A 9,316-nucleotide genomic window follows, 5' to 3' on the forward strand; every position below is an offset into this window, starting at 1 on the left:
CTTATTATACATAAGTGTAAAGGCAAAAGGTGTCGATTTAAGTAGGATTTCCATAAGTGTAAGGCAAAAGTGTCGATTTAAGTAGGATTTATATAAGTGTAAGACAAAAGTGTCGATTTAAGTAGGATTTCCATAAGTGTAAGACAAAAGGTGTCGATTTAAGTAGGATTTCCATAAGTGTAAGACAAAAGGTGTCGATTTAAGCAGGATTTACATAAGTGCAAGGGAAAACTTGTCGATTTAAGTAGGATTTCCATAAGTGTAAGGCAAAAGGTGTCGATCGAAGTAGGATTTCCATATGTATAAAGGCAAAAGCTGTTGAATTTAGTAGTATTTCCATGTTATATACCAGACATAAATTGCAAACTAATTTTGCGACAGTGACGTTGTACAAATTAAGCTTGCATATATCACGATTCAAATTATGTATTGTGTCAAAATAATGACTGTATTTATACTAAACATATATTTGTTATCATATTTTTCATTCGCAGATTGATACTGTTATGTATATTTGAGTTAATTATATCTGATCTAATATATATATTTATTTCAATTTAATTGTCTGTTTGTCAGTCTTGATTTTCTTATAATTACATGGTATTGTAATGTAAATTTATTAACTACAGATGACATTTTTTCCAGAAAATGGTTTGACCTTGACTGTTCGTTTCGTAAACACCAGGTGTTGATCTAGATCCTGACCTCGATTCAAAATTAGTAGCAATCACGTAAATAAGTTCTAGTTTTATTTTAATATGATTGGTTGTTGTCAAAATCATGATGGGACTACGTGTATAAGATGTAAACAATTTTTTCCTTCTATTTCTTATAACAAAATGAACGGCTTCCGTCAGGGCCACACACTGAGTACATAATTTCGACGAGGTTCTGGAACATGATCACGTAACCCTCTTTTTACGTTTTAGAATACAATATAACCTTTATTTTGGAGAGATAGTCTCATTAGTAGTTATTTGACTCTTACACTGAAAATTGTATGTTGGGCTGTTTGGAGTTACTTTAAAATATTTGGATTCAAAAAAACAATTCTTTTCTTTCCCGTGGAAAATACGTGTGCTTATAAGAAATTGTTGTATAGGGACAGTTTTATAAAAATTTACTCAGATTTCCAAAACGAAGTGATATTTCTTGTTTCTGCAAGGAACTAAATACTTCAACACTACAGATGACAGCATACTTCATCGTCTTCCATGTTTGATTATTCGTCGGGACTCGCACTTAAAACTATTAGAACATTTTGTTATTAGGACTTCAACAATTTTCTTCGTGGATTATTCTTGAATTATTTTTGGATTTGATTCTTAAAACCGTAAGTTCATATTTCTTCATTTCTGCAGAAATTTGCTGGGAAATAAATTATTATATTTTTTTCAAAGATTGATCTTTCACTCTTTCTTCTGTTACTATTTACTCGAGACTAAACACGTAACATACGAATACTGTTGGGTTGTGTTAACTACAAGCACAACTTAGTGATTGTATACAACATATTTCAGAGCATAACATCTTAAACCAAAGATTTTAATTTTTGCGAGATTACTTGTAAGGCGTTTCGTACTTTAGCTTGTTTACTTCTATCTTGACACGTAATTTGTACATGTTGTCTTGATAAGCACGCAGTCTATTAGGTTATTTATCCAATGTTCGGTTGTCACATAATTTCGGCTTGAAATCCACAATCCTCATCCCCAGATTTATCCATCGTTTTTAATACGAGTGTGGTTCTGGTTAAAATTGCTACAAAGGACTGTATTACTTTATGAAATCAAACGCTTAGTTTCTCTAAGAAATGTGTACCTTATATAGTAAAGTATTACACATATACACTGAAGACTGTATGGGTGACACATAGCATATATAAGTTCAGTTTCCATGGTGCATGCAGAAATCTAAACATCCAAAGGTGTATGTGAGATGTCTACTATTTGCTGTTTGTAGTTTAAAAAATGGTGGGGTCATTTGTTAATTACAGACCGCTGATTGCATAAACTTTAATCAAGAGGTTATACTGTTGAGTTATTTTAAGACCAATACATTGTCATGTGGAGAGACAAGAGATAGGAACAGAAGACAAAGAAAAATTAAATAAGCCTAATTATGGAAATACGTGTTTGAATAACCTACTGAAGGGCATACATATTTCCTAAGTGGGGAAACATTATTTCCAAAATTGACATTGCCACTGTGACAATTAAAAGTGTTGTGGCGATATCATTTTCATCCCACTGATAAATTGCAATATCTCACAAGGAAAAATATAATACATGATTCCGAACTTTCCATTTCTTAGTTGATATTTTTTCTGTGCTCTTTTCATGCGGATAATAGCGTGCATTAGTTTAAAGCAAATGGTGGAATCGCACAAACTTGACCTTACGTAATGATGACAAGAACGACATCCGACATTTGTGCTTTCTTATAATACTTCTTAATTTGTTAATACTTTAAATTATTTAAATTATTTAATAAATTATTTCAAACTTTTCATCGTTCTCGGTCCATTTTTGTTGTTCTAGCTGGTGCTTTTTGTATTTTGGAACATGCCCCCATCAAATCCATACATTGCAAGGTAGTGATCATTATGCGTATTCCGTTTGCATTGTTTTTTAATTTATCATATGCTACGAAAAATTATATTTTGGACTTGACCTATTCCAAAGTCAGGTTAATTTTCTACCTGACCTGAATCATTGATTTAGACTTTGTAAACAACATGTTTATCTCAATCTGAGCCAAGAACATTGGAAGTTACACATAAATGCTCGGGTCTACCTTTGGCTTACCTCATTTTATATTAAAGTTTAGCAACATACCTTCTAATTATAACTACAATTTGTATCTTGTAAACATCGGGAACCTTCCAGGATGAAATTGTCCAGTTGGTAATACATTTCTTTAGAAAATGCTAATTGAGACATGTGGTCAAGTACAAGCCTATACAATCCTGTTTATCTAGACATTATTCATTCGTGATGTAATATTAGAAATAAATCAGTTATGTTATCGTTGTGTCCAGTGTTTCATTTGAGCCATATTTTATTTATTCAAATTATTTAATAGAAATGTAACCAAGACCAACCTTATCAGCGCACCCAGGAAGAACGCTCCTTGACGGGAACGTGGGTCAGCGTGGAATTGTTCAAAGCTCTGGACATGGGATACCAATTGTTAGAAATGTACGAAATTTACCACTTTCCCAAGACACAAAAATACCACATGAGCGACGAAATTCAGAAAGGCATTTCCGCAGACTACGTGGATGCCTTTTTGAAACTGAAACAAGAAGCCAGTGGATATCCTTCCTGGTGCCACACGCCCGAAGACCAAAAGAAATTCAAACAAAAATACTGGGAGCAGGAAGGCATCACATTCGACCACATCGAGAAAAACGAAGGCAGGCGATCGTTTGCCAAAGTCATGTTAAATTGCTTGCGGGGCAAAATGGCACAACGACCTTGTTTTCCCAAGACGGAGTATTTGATAGAACCCTCCCGCTACTTCCAGATGATTCACGATACAACCAAATACAGGAAACACGTGGACGTCGTTCGTGTGGATTTGATATTAGTCAATTACTATGAAGAACTGGACTTTGTACAAGCCGACGAATTTGGAAATGTCAGCATTGCAGCCTACGTGACAACTCATGCTCGCTTAAAATTGTACGATGCTCTATGACTGTTAGGTGCGCTGTACTTTGACACGGTCATTTGCATCTACATTGATCGCCCGAGTCAGTATCACCCTGACATCGAAGGAGACCGTTTAGGAGCCTGAACAAACGAGCACCCCAACGACAAGATTCAAAGTTTTCCTAGTGGTGGTCCTAACAATTATGGCTACGAATACTGGGACAAACAAGGAGAAGTGCACACCGAATGTAAATTGAAAGGATTGAATATCAATTATTGTACCAGTCAAGTGGTGAACTTTGGGGTCATGAAAGAAGCCTTGATGTCTGGAGAGGATGGAAGCTTTAAAGTGACCACCCACGAACCGTATAAGATTGTACGTTTACCCACTCAACAAATCGTCCGTAGACTCTAGGAAAAGCTGTATCAAATCGTGTACCAGAAGCGAGTGTGAGTGTGGCTTCCCAACCACTTCACTTTGCCGTACGATCACGTCGATATTGGTCAGCATATAAAAAAGGATAACGTCCAAGACCAATAGATCATTGTCACTAGCAACGTCAATATTGAAAAATTGAAACCTCTCAAACAGCAAGTATTGAACGTAAGACACAATCCAACAAGAAACTCAGGTGTGATTCTATGCCTCACGATCACATCACCGATGCAGTACCACATCTCAGTTGTTTATGTACTAACGCCATGGGACATTACGAGCAACCAGCGAAAATTACAGACCACAAAACTCTACGTTATGGACATGCTGATATCACACAGCATAAAATGGGACGGCTTCCAAGAACAACACTTCATTTCCAGGACAAGCGACGAGAAAGATGAATAACTCTACTCAGGAGTAAAAAGAGAAGGAACAAATATCATTGACCTCTTTCACCACCATACCGTCACAGCAAAGTGCGTTCAAGAAGACAAATGATTCAGTAGACCTAAAGGAGTATTTTAGCATCCAAATGACTCAGACAACGACCTCGAGAAAATTTAGAACGACAACGTACACCTACACGGTAAAATTTAAAGACTGCGCGTCTGATGTTTCAGCCGAGTAAGTAGTAGGTTTCATTACGAGCCTACCTGACTCTCTCTTAGAGGAACTCAAATGTCTTCGCGAAGTTAAAGATCTGGGTATTTTGACCTTATCTATGTATCAAGACAGTTTGAACTCACCTGCATGTTTCGGATTTAGAACACATGCAGAAATAACATCGTCCAAACGTTTAAGCGCGATTTAAAACGTGCAGTTGATGAGAGTAAAATTTGACATCACCGATGGAAAAGTAACTTTTCATGTGGCATATGTTGTACCTCCATGGGAAGAAGACGATAACTGCACTTGATCTGCATACCTATAAATGTACCTAGCAAGATGGACATAACAGCAGATTTACGAATGAAATGGAGTACGCGATGGGAAACATCTATGCTGGGACACAAGTGCTAGCTGAACAGATTTTAAACAACGTGTGTGACGGATATAGAGAGAAACATGAACTTAGTCCCATTTGATTGTTTGTTACTTGTTTTGTTTTATCTTTTTCTAATAAATGAACATTTAATGTAAATAAGTTGTATATGAAGTGATTTTTAGAAAGGCGTGAACTTTAATTTTAAAAATTAGTTTAATAGAACCAGGATCTAAATAGCTAATAAGTCGGTTTGTTTCATGTAGAAATGTTAATGTATTAAATGGATAGTGCTTAGACCAAGGCACATGCCATTTAGCCCTTGTATTTAATTGAATAAATCTTTTGTACCCATATAATAGACTTTGCTTTTTGGAGTCGCTATTCTGTATGTGAGTCTTTCTTTGGAACACCTGTTTCCTCTTTTCTGTGTGTTTGGATGTGTATTTATTTGTTTATGTACGTCTATGTTTGACCCTAGCAACCATTTGTCCCTATAAATACATTTCACCCCATAAATAGTTTTGACCCTATTAGCTCCATGACGTCACCCATGTTCAATTGCCATTGACCGTCTGGTGACATGTCCATGTTAAATTCCCATATTCCCAAACGTGCAAAAAAAAACTCTTTTATCATGGAAGTCTACGTGAGGCTATAAATCTTGATGCTATAGCGCAAACGACCAAATTTAACATTGAAGTCTACGTGAGGCTCTAAAACTTGAGGATATACTACAAAGGAGCACATTTAACAAAGAAGTCTACGTGAGGCTATAAATCTTGAGGCTATAGTGCTGGGACCCTTTTTTAACGTAGACGTCTACGTGAGGGTATATCGCCCCCATATACTACTGATATGGCCACACCGGCAGATGTATTCGCTGAAGCTCGGGTAGGTTCGCATAACGTCATCACGCGAGACAACAAAGGTGGGAATCATGGTCAAGGACCAGAAACTCTGGGAACCTGGAAAACCTGGTAGAGATAACCAGGGAAAGCACAAGGACAAGCAATGTTTCACTTGCAAGGAGTGGGGTTATATCTCTCACAATTGTCATAAGCGGAACAGACCAGTCCAGAGAGTTGCGGTAGCCACTGAAGGCAGACGGTCGGCAGATAAAGAACTCTGTTTCCCAGCAAGCTAAGCGGGAAGCGGTATTCGAGCCCGTGGTGCGTGCAGAGATCGGTAGCGATGTGATTCAATCTATCGGCACGTGTATTTTCCTCGAGGCACGGGTACAGACGGCAAATGGTACTGTCAACGGACAGGAAGTGACTGTTTTACGAGACACAGTATGTACTACTGTACTTGTGAAACAGAGCCTAGTCTGCGATATTCATTTGCATGGGTTTAAATCGCCTTGAATGCTAATAGACCAGACAATTGACCACGTTCCTGTCGCAAGGAAACGTGGAAGAGTTGTGCATAGCCAACTCGATATATGAACTTAAGATTGGCAATGTACAAGGATCTAGACTCCCGACCATGTCAGACTTCCAAGACGTTTTGGAAATAGCATAAGTGAATTCATCAGTCCTGTCTGGATATGACGTTTTGCTCACATCAATGCGTAGTTTACCCTCTTCTCTAGATCGGTGGATCTTTTTCGGCTGAAGCTCCATTTAGCAGCACACCAGCGAGTGGTCGGTGTTTACGATTTTGTTAGCATGGACTATGTGTTCAAGATTATATTGTCATTGACTAGGTGTTCGAGATTATATTGTCATGGACTAGATGTTCATGATTATGTTATCATGGCATAGATATTCACGATATTCTTGTCATAAACTAGGTGTTCAACATTTTATTGTCAATGACTAGGTCTTCAAGATTATATTGTCATGGACCATGTGTTCAAAGAAAAATAAAATACACAGAATTTTAAAGCAAAGCAAATTTATAAGTTCCGGAACAAAATAGGGCTTGAAATGCACATGTCATTCTAATGAAACAGCAAGAGTTTTTCTCACACCTCTAACAATGCTAATGCAAACTAATTTTTATAAATAAAAAGTAAATTCATCAGAAATGAACTCCATATCTAAATAAATAAATAAATAAATAAACTTTTAAGTATCATAAACTATTATATTATTTTATTGGTCTGTAGTTCTGTTCTTTCTTACAGTGGCAAGGTTGAAGTGAACTGTAATCCAAGTAAACTCCAAGTGTTATGATCTCAGAACACGAGTTCTCAAAGGTCATAGATTTTTTCAAAGGCCAGGCTGGCCTAATTCCTAATCAATCCATACAAAATATATGGTTTTGTTTACTGTTCAAATTATTCTAGGATTCTGCGATGTTATCTATTACGTATAGGCAATGTATACAGCATAATTATTACTTGGAATTAGGCGTTCCTAGTATTATTCCCAGTCTTAGAAGAGTTACATCTAGGAGACATGTTTATTTTATTAATTTATTCTTCTGATGGAAATATAATACTCCAACATTAATTTAAAGACTTTTTTGGATTATATTGTATTGTAGTTAAGTGATAATGTCAACGAAATCATTTCATATTACTATACGATTTGTGTGCAAAACAAAGTTCAAACGTCTACGTTTTTCACTCTTTAAGATTTTTGTCTTCATACACTGTAATGATGGATGCAAAAGAAAGAGTATTAATTTCTCAAGCATTCTAAAATATGTATAAAGACATTCTAATTATGTTCACAAAATGATTTTTGCTATCCACAAGTATGACCAAACGTTAAACACACACTATATAGATATGAATAACAACCTCTAATACTCGTTTCAATGCGATTGATTAATCTGCAAAGTTCTGCTTATGGTTTCGCCAATAAAAGACCCAATCCTGCTGGCAGATTTCAAAGTTCTACCGGTTTTAGTAAAGTTGTTGTGTGGGTCTAAGGCTGTTTTCAATACATGATAGTCTACACATGACTACCTGCAAATTTGATGAAGTAACACACCTTACAGAACTCAGGAGAAGCAACGACACCCCCGAAGCTACTGGTGGGCTTTATCACATACCCATGTTGACTGAGCCGAGACTGGAACCCGCGTGGACAGTGGTACGATACACCTTAAAGACACCCACGGCCCCTGAACAAATTAAAAGTAAATTGTGGGATAATAGTTATTTTGATAATACGCACATTTCACTTAATTGAAACAAGATGTATTTACTTAAATCCAATTAGAGTCTCCAGGTCATTCTGTCACGAGCACGTTGGAGCAAATTGGTCGTATTACCTCCCTATGATCTCAAAAAGAGTAATAGAAAAGAGTGAGAACAACATTTTCTGTAAAATCCAACAAACATTATAGTTCACTAAAATACAAAGTAAACATGTAGAAAATATAACTTACGTTATTAGGAATTAATCCCTAATAATATCAGCATTTCTAACACATGTCCTAATGAATAATGTCCTGAATAAACTCTAGTGATATTACAAATAATTTCCAGTGCTTACAGTGTTGGTTTGCCTGTGATGGCTTTTGACGTAGAGATGTGCCAACATCATTTTATTGAATCACAATAATTACAAAATGACAGGTTCATAATTAAATATAATCCTGCTCGTTAAGGATCCTACTACATTAAACAGTTATAAAAAATATATAGCTTTACATTACTAATAAACATCCCTTGCTAAGTGCAAAACGAGAATAGAAATGAGTGCTTTATACTGTGTGAACCAAAGCTACAAAGCAAACATACAAAAATAAACGTGGTAATATAGTATTTATAACATATAGACTAGAAATTAATAAACTTACATACCTCTGCAGCTGAACATGTACATGTCCTTAAAGCAGACAGTCCGCTGACAAGACTATTTCTAGTCTGAAGAAATGTTCATGAGGTATTTATACACAGACAGTCCGTGCATTGTAGGCATTCGGTTCGTTACATCGAGAGCACTTCGCACATGCGTCATGGGATGAACCTCTTTTAGATTCATCAGGATCAAATGACGTCAACAGAGAAGAATGTTTGAATGTTAAGGAATTATCAACAGCTCCCTTATTTACGGAACACAGAACAATGGATAAATAAAGACAGGCTAATAATATTAAATCACGGACACCCTACTAGTCTTGATCGGAAAAGTGGAAAATTATCAATTATTGACCTCTCAATTTGCAAAATAAAACTTGACCCGATATCAAACTGGGATGTACTACAAAAGAATAATTTAGGCAGCGACCAGTTTCTAATTGTAAAACACTATTGACACTATAAGCCAATGTACCCCA

The sequence above is a fragment of the Sinohyriopsis cumingii genome, unplaced genomic scaffold (genome assembly GCF_028554795.1).
Source record: "Sinohyriopsis cumingii isolate HCF-2022 unplaced genomic scaffold, ASM2855479v2 utg000974l, whole genome shotgun sequence".
In the NCBI taxonomy this organism is placed as follows: domain Eukaryota; kingdom Metazoa; phylum Mollusca; class Bivalvia; order Unionida; family Unionidae; genus Sinohyriopsis; species Sinohyriopsis cumingii.